At 34.8% G+C, this 11,804-nt stretch overlaps 1 long non-coding RNA gene across 1 annotated transcript; it reads left to right on the top strand.

Moving 5' to 3' along the window:
- The first annotated feature begins 907 nt into the window (after positions 1–907).
- Positions 908–10,391, top strand: LOC122186187. The gene is made up of 4 exons (XR_006181085.1): positions 908–975; positions 3,169–3,286; positions 8,611–8,775; positions 10,255–10,391. It is a non-coding gene; the product is annotated as an uncharacterized LOC122186187 (long non-coding RNA).
- Positions 10,392–11,804: the final 1,413 nt, after the last annotated feature.

The raw sequence follows: 11,804 nt of genomic DNA, 5'->3' as shown, positions 1-11,804 counted from the left end.
CATAAAATCTTAATAGTGTGAGACCTCTCTCTAAAGCTATAGCTCTGACACATCAGTAGGAAAAAACAGAACATGGATGTTCAAATTAAGCAATTGTTACATTTCTAGAGATTAGCGTATCGTTTTATTGAAACTGTGCATGCTCTGTTCAAAACAGAAAGCTAACATAAAGGTGTAGTAGGGACATGCAGCCTGTTTTTTTTCCTGCAGCACCTAGTGTTATTCATGTGCAGTAGCAGACCACACACTTTGCACTGCTAGGAAGTCTTTTTCTCTTGTCACCTTTCTGAAGTAATTTTTAAGACATTGTATTGTGTTTCTACCGTGATTGTAAACGGTCTGTGAAAGCATGTTTTAAATAACTACACAGGGTTTTCATCTTTTTGCATAGCCAAACTAATTAGAGATTAATAACAATAATTTCTGTCTATATCTTGTAACATGTATCTGTCAAGTATCAGAGATGAGTTTAGTTTTTCCTGCTCATTTCCTACTATTTCACTTTGTAAAAAACACTTAACATTTTGTTTTAATTTCTGGAGCTGTTATAAAAGTAACTGTTACTTTTTTTCCCAAGGAGAACTGGAAATATTTGATTTAATGTGTTGCTCAGAAATTTACATATACACATTCATATTTTTGTATACATAATCATTACTGGAAATCAAAGGAATCAACATCTGCACACTGAATTTTATGTGGATTGTAAACTGTCCTCCAAAGACATTTGTTCTCCAAGTGATTAATATTTAAGCTGTAGCAGTTTAGAACATATTTAGAACATCTTCCTACTGTTATGAGGAATTAATCATTTTTCTTAATAAATTTTTAATTAACTCAATCTGAATTATTTGCAGTAACACCATTTTTTTTTTCCTAAGTTTTTAAGCGATTGAAAACTGAGGATGAATTTTAATTGTCCAGTAAGATAGTACCAGGATATATGTGGAGAAATCACTGGCAATATTATAAGTGGTAAGTAGAATTTTTAGGGCAGGTTTTTGCTTTACCACAGCTAGAACTTAGAAAAGCGAATCCGGCATTATTTCTTATGTCCTTTCTGTAGGTTGGTGCCCTTAATGTGAACTAAAAAATACAGTAGTAAGGTGCAGCAAGAGTCAGTTTGTTTTCTGCACTTCATCCCACATTTAATTTCAATTTCTGTCTGACATTTTTATCCTAAGATGTAGAATTCAGTAGATGTGTCTTGTTGGATAGATCCAGAAGTAAACTGGGATGGATCCCATAGCTTGAGTAATGTTTTTCTTTTTTATCTGGCTGAGATCATAATTATTAATTTAGAAGCACATCTCTGTGGAGCTTGTATCTTTCATGTTCTCACAGGGATACAAAAATATTATTTTTCTCCTCATGTTTCTGTTTCCTGTTACTAGAAGAATATATTTTAATTGATTTCTTATTAGCTAGTCTAGTCAAACCAATTTAAAGCACTATATATGATGTAATGTAATGTTATATAAGCCCTACATTGTATATGTATTATAGTAGATACTGTCTATCAGCAAATGTGCAATATATTATTGCATATAATCATCCATGTTATTTAATACTAACAGAAGAGGTATATATTTTACATTAAAATTTAATATTTAAATAGAACTCAGTGCTCAGTTCTAAGTTCCACTTACCTTTGTAAAGTTCTGAAACTCCATTAGAAGGCACAGGTGAATCTATAGAATTTATTTGACATGCAGAATATAGCCCTTTGTAAACACCTTATTCTATTCTGTGTAGAAGGCTCACTACAAGGAGGCAAAATAAAAAGATTGTTGAACAGGTCTGTCAAATGTGTAGCTGCTGACATGGTGGGCTGTAGTTAGAAGAGCACTGATGCAGTATTAAGTTCCATCATGTATGGGAACTGCTGAGTCACGGCCTGAACCTCTGATTAATCACCTGAGGTGAGCCTTGAGTCAGCCAGAGGAGCTCAGGTGAAGGCAATTCACCTGTGCTGCCAGAAGGGGTGGATAATACCACCCCTCCTGGACCTATTTAAGAGCTGGCTACCAGAGGGGAAGGATCTCTTCTGGAGATCCCCTCTTTTGGTATCTTCTGGTGAGCTCAACCCAAGGGGAAGCTCTTCCACTTATTCTCTTTTTGTGATCGTTGTCTGCTTTGCCTTACTCTCTTGATTATATTGCAATTATAACATCTTGATATCTATTGATTATACACAATTATATTGTGATTATAACATCTTGGTTATACACATCATAAGGCATCTTTACCTGACTAAGTAATTTAGAGTGCATAAAAATGATATGAGATCAGTTTTTTTTTCCTCTTTCTGGCATACTATCTTACAGCATGCTTATCTGGCTGAACGAAGCACTTTTTACTCTTAGTTAATAACTCTGAACAGTATCTGGAATTGCATGGCATGATATGAAAACTGAATATATCCCTTCTTAAAAAGCTTTTTTTTTATAACTGTAGTCCACTAGGAGTAAGATTTTGCTTGAATAAAAGAAAGATTTGCTAGGCCACAGCTACAAGTTTTCTCTCTCATTTTCACCAGGATCTCTGTCTACCTTCGCCATAAATTCTGGCAGTATGTATTGTTCCAGCCATTCAATCCATTCAGGATTGTTTCCTGAGTTCCTCTGGAATGTTGTGTTGAACTGAGGCCTCTCAAAAGATCTTAATCCAAAAATTTGTGCATCAGCTAGATTGCTGTAGACTTACTCACGTTCATCTGAATAGATATTAAGCAAAAAGAAATCAAAAATCACATATGACTTGGATGAAATTGCACTGAACTAATGTATCTCTGTTTTAGTGGCTATAATCATCAAATATATGCACAGATTTATAAAAGCAGTGCACTTCTTTAGCAATTATTTTTATGCATTTCTCTTAAATTAGTTCAGTTTTTAGTTTTGTCTCTGAACTTCAGCACAAGAGCAGATGGAAAAACCTAGTTGCAAGCTGTATGTGACTAGAATCATTAATTCAATCAATGGAAAAAAGTTGGTATAATTTATTCTGATTGAATGAAATATAAACAGAGGAGGTAATATAGTACAGTATATATACTGAGGCTTCTGTTGCAGAAACAGAACACTGCAAGCATTTCAAGTTTGATTCTGATGTACATTACCTTTCTTGTTCTGTTGGAGATACTGTAATGTGATTTTTCTCCTGCAGGCAATCATGAGTTGTCACTTCTGGTTGTTGTTGGCTTGGGTTTGCAGTGGTCCCATACACAGCTGTTTGTAAAGTCATAAGCCACGTGATAGTGTCTGGAAACGTGTCATTCTTGCAGGTGAGTGGATGGAGAAGTAACATTGAGACTATTATAGCTCTCTTCTTCTGCCTGGAAATCTAATTACCTATTCTTTATTTTTAAAATCATGAGATTATTACTCTGTATTTTAAGTAAAACTTTGCTGAGTTTTTATTAATCTGAGTCAAGCAAATGACTTAACATTTGGGTAGTATCATTAATTAAGAGGACAGTCACTTCATTCCTAGGCTATTTTTACTTTTGCATTGTAAGTTATTTGAATCTATTAATTTTCTATGCTGACTTGTTATAAACTATTGTAGTTAAAAAAGAGAGAGGGAAAAAAAAAAAGATGTGCAGGGTGGTAGAACTGAAGAGAGGAGAGAGGCATAAAGTGTATTGGAAAACTACCAAATGTCCCCTGCAAATGGACCCTATTCAGAATCAGTAAGCGTATGATGAGTGAAGTGGTTTTGAATATCGCCTTTAGATTCCATGCTGTTACAAGGCCAGCCCTGAACATGGCAACTCTTATTTCCACACACAGTACCTCTTCACTCTCAATTTAACCCAAAAATCTGATGAACCCATTACTCCATACTTGATTTCATGGAACAAGGAGTAGATATAGTTACAAATGATCAATCACAAGCCTTGAACCAAAGCAGCAAGGCATTAACAATTCACACCATTTCGGTCCACTTGCTCAAGCAGAAGATGTGCCAGCATATTTAATGCACAGCTACTTCGTTCAGTTCAAGAAAAGACATGACTCATGCTCATTTTAGGAACTGAAGAGACTTCATAGGTTTTCATGCCTACTAACCGCTGAGAGTCAGAGTTTGCACTTGTAAACAATTAATATAACCAGGTGGTCTGTAAAGGTCACAGATAGAGGTAAGTTTGCAAACTAAATTTTGCTCCAGTTAAAAATAGAGGGATGACTTGGGAAATGGTTTGCAAAATAAAGCCAAGTTCTGTTGCACAGATTTGTATTGTACAATCCACATCTTGTTCAGCAGAATTGTAATGTTGTAGACCCCACAGGCATATGCCGTCAATTTAATAGGATCACTGAAAAAGCAAAGCAGCTGTGAAAGATTGCTTTAAGTACAGCAATCGTGTGCTTGTCATTCTGTTCAATGGTGGAAAAATCCAAATTCAGATAGGCATCAGTATTTAAGAGAATGACTGCTAGAGCATCTCTCATAAGTACCTTAGGGACAATGCAATTTGACATACAGCATGTAAACAAAAGTGTACAGCAGCTGTTAGATTAGTTTTTGTTTGAGTAGAAATACACTGCCATAATTTAAAAAACACAGGAAACCTCATTTTCTCCATCATTCAGTTTCCGTGCTTAAACCACATGTTCAGTTGGTCCGTGCCAGTTGCCATGGACAGATTGTTATGTGATGGAAACAGTGAAGAAGTGTATGGTTGCACAATCTTGTGGCCTCCGTCTAGTGTGACAGTGTAGAGCACAGATTAGAAGTACTTTCAGAAAAGGCCTTATGTCAAATGAGTTTGATTTAAAAAAAAAAAATCTCATATTTTGATCACACTGAAAAGCTTTTCCAGTAATGGAAAAGGTATTACTGATTTTTGATACTGTCACTTTTGGAAAAAACACCACACACTCAAAAAGATCCTTTTATTGTTCTAGGCTATTTGCTACGATAAATTGATGTAAAAAATGGCTCAGTGTAACATCATGAGCTTAAGAAGAAAGTTAGTGAACTGAATGTTGGGATATTTGTTTCTATTTTTTGAAATCCTCTTGTGAAGATTCCAAAGTACCCAAGGATGATTTTCCTGTTCTTTCACTTAACTAGCTGCTCCCACTCTGCTTGCTTTTTGTGGAATTTGAAATCTCTGGATTTTGTTTTTTGGGAAAATTTCTCTTTTTTTTTTTTTTTTTTTTTTTTCCCAGAAGAGTGTAAAATTACACTGTAATGAAATATTTTCTTCTAGAAAATTCGATCTTTTACATGTGCTATTAACTCAGATTCATCAACGAGGAAGGTTTCCTTCCTTTACAGTTGCATGGGGCTGCTGAATCACGGCCCAAACCTCTGATTGATCACCTGAGGTGGGCACTGAGTCAGCCACAAGAGCACAGGTGAAGGCAATTCAGCTGTGCTAGACCCACTTAAGAACTGACTGCCAGTGGGGAAGGATCTCTTCTGGAGAGCTACTCCACTGGAGTTTATTACGTGAGCCCAGGATAGGGTGAGTGTTCTCTTTTCCTTGCTCTAGTATCATAATTGCATCAGACAAACTCCTGTACCATCTGTATATTCATTGATTGTATAATAGTCTGTTTCATTTTCTGATCAAGGACTTTGTCTTAATGCTCTCTCTCATAATTTCCTTAAGAATCTCATAATATTATCCCTAGCTCCTGAGACACACACATCATGGTGAGTCATTCTTAAACCTTGCTTAGATACCTCAGATGCTTCCTTTCAAAGGGTTAACCTTTGTCTTTTGCTGTGGGTAACACACTGTTGCTGAACTTCATCATCCTACTTTGCAGTCAGTGTTTGCAATGTTTGTGATCTCTATCAACTATAATGTTGAATTTGCTATGCAACACTTAAGAGTAGATTTGCAGATCTTTGGGAACTTTTGCCTCTAGATTCTTTTTGCCTTACTGTGTTTTGTTTGTATAAAGCCATATCATCAGAGCAGTCTTGTGGAATTGGGAAGTATTTTATTAACTCGCTGTGAATATTATTATTATTTTCATGCCAAAAGGATATTATTTCAGATGTGTGCCTTCTTTGAGTGAGTAACCAAAACGACAAAAGGCTAAAAATGGTACTTCAACACACTGTATAACTGTTGGCTGATATCTTAATGTCTAGTCCAGTCTAGTCATCAGTCACAACTAGCTCTTCATTTAAAATTATTACTCTTGCACATCTACATCAGTTCCAAATGTGAACAATTTAACTGCTCCTAAGCTAGCAACAGTGTTTTGTGTTTTTTTTTAATCTGGAGTGTATCTTCTGAAATTACAAATCAAATACCCAGAGCAATAAATTTAAGGACTATTTTAGTAAAAGTATAATCTTTTGAAATGGCTTCTTTGCTATTCAACCTCATTCTTCCCTTTCTACGCATTTTTCTACTTCAGTGAATGCTTAATAACTTAAATATTGTTTATATCTTGAATTTTTAAAAGGAGGTGAAAAGAATGTGAAAAAGTTAAAAAAAAAAAAAATACAAATTTGAGGTTACAAATCTGGAAACATAAAAGCGTGGAATGAAGCAAATAGCGTTATGGATAAAAAGAGCTGATTTTTATGGAACAACTATTGCTTATGCAAAATTAATTGGATTTGCTACTCATTGTGATTGACTAAAAGTCAGTTTGGGTGTTAGAAATTTCTGGAAGAGGTTACACTATGGATCTTTTCACTTCAGAGTCATTCTTGCAAGTTCTGGAACCATCCCTTCTCTGTTTTGGAAGCATGCACTACCTTCAGAGGTGAATAAGCACAAGCTCATTATATTTACCTTGAAATTATTTGGGATAAAGTGATAGTGTTATAATTAGTCTTCAGATGTAACAGGCAATTCCTATGCACACACTTTCATACAGCTGTGTTTCAGCCTCCTTACAGACTCAGACAAACAGCACTACTTGTGTTTATCTGATTTTCTGTTTGTAAACTTATGGTAATGAAAGTCAAAGCAGTGAATAGAAACGTTGTTTGCTGATGTTTTTTGGTGGAACTTCCAGAAACTTCACTGGAATCAGGTTTCTGTCTTTTATAATTGCTTTGAACAAAGTATGAGTCAAGCCCCACGCCACGTGACATGAAATATATATTTAGTTCTGATGCTGCTTCCCTAGTTCTCAAATTCACTCATGCCCATTTTCCTGCTCAGACCTCATTCATGACTTCATCTTTATCTTCTTAATTTTGTGTCCGACTCCAGTGTTAGAGAGTGAGTGCATTGTTGAAATAGTCTGGAAAAATATTAGTTCACTGATTTCTGCTGGAGAAGTTAACAGTATAAGGAAGCTCTCAGGACTACTTATGTGAGCATGTATTAAATGGCTGACTAAATAAGATATCACAAAGTTCTGGAAGTCAGAAGACTTGGCTTTTAACATAATTTTTAAAAAAAGTTGTGCCTTTCAGAAAAACAAACATGGTTTTGATTAGCCATGTACTGAATTCATTCATAAAATAGATTCACTTAAGCAAATTACAGTAGTGTATTTTCCAGTTATTTTTGAAGATGGATTTAACTGAAAGTTTCATTCCTTCTTTGTCCAAGAACTCATATATGGAAGTTTCTAAATTATGGTCTTAGATCATTCTCTGCTTTTGCAGCTGACTAAGCAGATAATGAGGCTAAATATTTGTCATGTCTGAATTGAAACTTTGTCTCAATAAAATAAATGAAGTGTAATTCATTGCCTCTCCCTCTCCCTCTCCCTCTCCCTCTCCCTCTCCCTCTCCCTCTCCCTCTCCCCTTTTTTACAATATAAAGCAAATTCCTGAAATGCTAGTTAATGCTGTTTTATTTTGTCACAGAAGAAAGTGCCATGTGTACATTACAAAATAGAGTAAAATACAAAGTACCTGTAAAGTACGTGAATCTCAGTAATGCCTGAAGGCAAAATAATCTTTCCTTATTTGTGATGCATAGAGATGTTATGTCCGTGAGAGAGAATGTTTTCAACCTTTACAGTGATTTGAAATCCAGGAAAAGCAAATAAAGATCTTGTTGGGACCATCACCATGAATCAGTTCAGTCCATTGTTTCATTTGGCCTTCTGTGATTATTAAACAGCTACAATGATTTATTTTTTTTTATTTGTTAGGAATTGTTTTTCAAGTAGTAGCAATGAGAAAGTTATAATAAAATTACTTAATAGACTGTTGATTATATTTTATGTGTGCTACCATTTGAAATGTGTTTGGTGTATGTAAGCTCCTCAACAGGAAACTGTGTACAGAAACAACATGGATCTTGCAATTTTATCAGGACAATGCAAGTAGATTTCAGCAAGGTTGGTTCCAACTCATCTGTGATAAATGAGAAGATAAGGCAATCAGTGCACACCATGACACTCTGTGCAGCTAGTTAGGCACACTTCAGAACTATTCAGGTGTGCTCACGAAGCCTATGAGTCTTTCATGGGGGGTGTCTTAATATAAATACGTCCTTCATGGTGGCCACTGGAAATGCAGGACTTGCTTTTCCAAGTCTTAACCCAGGTCAGATATGAATAACAGATATTAAGAGTTAGTTCTACTGCTGAGGCTGTGTTAGAGACTATATTTTGGTTAGATCAAAAGAATGCATTTTTTTTTCTCCTTTTTTTTTTTTTTGCTTAGCTCCTGTGCTTGATAAATGCCTGCAAAATTCCATCACACTTTTGCATGGACCTGTTTGGGTCTCAGGGAGAGAAGGTTTCAGCCTCTTAAGAGGAAAGATTTATATCCAAGAAGCTCTATTGGCCCTGCACCAACGATTACAAGTCTGCAAACTGTTGCAAGCCGGTGAGTTGTCCCACTTCTTAAAAGCCTGCTTTTTTTGTTTTTATTTTGCAATGTACTGTTTCTATAAAAAACAACAGTTGGTACTGTGTCATAAGGAAGTGTGACAGGTATTGCATGAACTGCATTACTTTTAAGGAAAATGAAATACGTATCCTGTAATCACAGGCAACAGTAAAGGATTTAATTGTGTGTCTCTTTTGGTAAGAGATGTCATATGTATCCTGTTTTCTTGCTGCATGCTGTGCTTAGCTGTGTTGCTCCTTATGTGGAAGTTCTATAAAGCAGTGATTTTTTCATAGCTTGTTCTGCACTGCAGTTTTTAATGGTCCCATAGATCTTCTCCTAAAGCTAATCTACATGATTATTTAGCCAAAAGATTTATTTGTTAAATAAAGAAAACATGTAACTAGTGTTGCATTATGAAAGATTCGATAACTATAACATTTACAAAACCTCATACTTAATTACTATGTATATGCCTTTAAAGATTATTTCTTATTTTTCGTTTATTACCAGAAATGCATTTTATTTTGAAAAAAAAAAAAAACCACAAACGTAGAATACAGAGAGTGAATATATTGTTTCATAGCTTTGTAGCAAGAAGATTTTTTTTTTTCTTCAAACCATGTATTTTATTTTAGGAAATAAAAACAAAAAAAAAGGAAAAGGTCAAATTTAGGTTATTTACTTATGTTCACATTTTTAAAGATTAAGAGATGAATTATGTATAAAAAGCATGTACAGATTTTCCAGGAAATATACTATGTAGAAATTAACCAACCAGCTAGGAAACTAGAATTTCAAAATGATCTCAAGCCCCAGAGTTAAGAATGACTATCATACTACCAGTCTGTGTAGGAAGGGGGAGGAGAAGTGCAAGCAAAGTGTCAGTCACACTGTTTATACAGCACCTCCTGCTGTCAGATCCATAAAGAGAAATGAGAATTGACTACAAGAGACTATTCCTGTCTAGAGCTAATAGTGGTCAGCAAAAAGAAATCAAACAAACAAAAAAAGAAAACAACCAAAACCAGAAATGAGAGTGTGTGTGTGAGAGAGAAACAAGCAGAAGAGAAAAGCGTGTTTCAAAATGTTTCTGCGTCAGTTTAGCAATACATTAAAGACTGAGAAATGTCTTTACACATTTTATTTACAGTCTTCACTTTAAAGACAATGCTGCCTGTCACAAAGGCCATAGGAATGAGATATATTACTTTCCACAGCCTTTGCTCTTCTAGAAAAAATATACAGCTTGCTTACAAGTATTAAGCAAGTATAGAAGTAATTAGCAGAGTAAAGCAGGCAAAAATAAAAATTTATATGCAAGTCTGTCAATATCAACAATTTTTTTGCTCATCATTATAAAGTACGTGTAAAGAAGTTTCAGAAAATTAACTTGTATGAATTATTCCTCTGGTGATTGTGCAGCATTGTTATGTTGGAAATTACAAATGACCGAAATCATAACAATTTTCACAGATGTGAAATCTCTTCTGGAGGCAAGCGTTTCTTTATGCTGAAAGGCTCACATATATACAGAAGTTCAGTATGACGTTGCTGGATATTTTCAGCTTTTAAGAGTCTTCAGCTGACAGGGATAAATGTACGTTTATGTGGATGGCAGTTGTTGATAAAAAAAAAAACAACTTACGATTAAAATATTTTAGTAAACTTTTCCAATTCATTTCAGTGCTTTTACGTCACAAGGATGTTAAGTGTTTTGTGCAGTGAATGTGTTGAAAGCTTGTGTTAGTTTAAATTGTATTACCTCGAAGATAATATATAACATGTAAATCAATTTAAATTGTCTTAATTTTTTGGATCATTTTGTACCTGAAGTTTTATTAGTACTGAACATAAAAGTGGTAAAATAGGCTATCTTATCCTGTAGTTATGAAAACACCTTGAAATAAGTCTTCTCACTATGCTGAGCTTTTTTATAAATAACTAAAACAAGTTTTTTGGTGAAGAGTAAATTGTTTGATGGTACAGATGCAAGGTTAGGATGTGTGGTCGTTAAAAAACCAGGACCTTCAATCAAAAAACTCTATCGGTTTGTCCTGTTGTGCCAAGGCCTGACAGCGTGACTATCGTAACTGTGTACAGCATTTGTACCAGCACAAAATCTGACAGTATTACAAAAATGCATTCATTTCTATTTATTGCGGCGTTACTTTGACTGTTTTCATTATTTTTAGTTATTTTCTCCACTCACTATAATAAAAATGGAATGGAGGTTTAAAAAAAAAAAAAAGTGGCAGGAGGAAATTCTTTGATCCCATATTATTTTCCTAATATACTCTGTCCATAGAAATCAAATACAAAAACCAACAAATAATATGTAAATACATGTTACTTCTATTAAAATCCATCTGGAATTCAATTTAAAATGCTTGTATTGAATTAAAACAATACTTAGCTTCTGGTCCATACTGTGCAGTTGCACTGCTCAGTGCTTTTTATAAGCTCGCTGTTGCTTCTTGCCCCAGAGGAAGGGAGCAGTGAGGAGTTACCATCTCTTTGCTGCAGTCTTTGTACCTTTTCAAAGAAGGCTGTCGGTGTTCTGCAATTGGTATTCCTTGAGAATAACATAAGGTGGAGAGAAATAGGTAAAACTGAGAGTACTTGATGTTTGGGAAAAGGTTTGTGCAGTGCCTGAAATGAAAGAGATGGGGGGGGAAAAAAAGCCAACAAAAAAAACCCCTTTAAACACTGTACTACAAAAGCCTACTGATCTTTTTTCCTTTCAATTCTTTCTAATTGCATTTGTATATCTCTAAAATATTGTAGCAGCTTCACTAAAATCTTGATAAAGCTAATTTTGACATTTCACTGCCATGAATTCTGTGACTGTGAAATGCAGTTTTCTATTAAAACAACAAAAAAAAAAAAAAAGGGGGGGGGGAGGGAATTTAAACACAGTACTGTTAGAATTCTTTTGTTATTAGTATTTCAGATGGCAGCCTTAGGCCTTACAATCTTAAGCGCACTGCTTTGGTGACTCTTGGAATTTCTGAGATGCCTTAATA

This window comes from Lagopus leucura, unplaced genomic scaffold, assembly GCF_019238085.1.
Source record: "Lagopus leucura isolate 7727_CA_CO unplaced genomic scaffold, USGS_WTPT01 Super-Scaffold_100035, whole genome shotgun sequence".
In the NCBI taxonomy this organism is placed as follows: Eukaryota; Metazoa; Chordata; class Aves; order Galliformes; family Phasianidae; genus Lagopus; species Lagopus leucura.
This window is presented reverse-complemented; position numbering and strand designations above follow the sequence as displayed.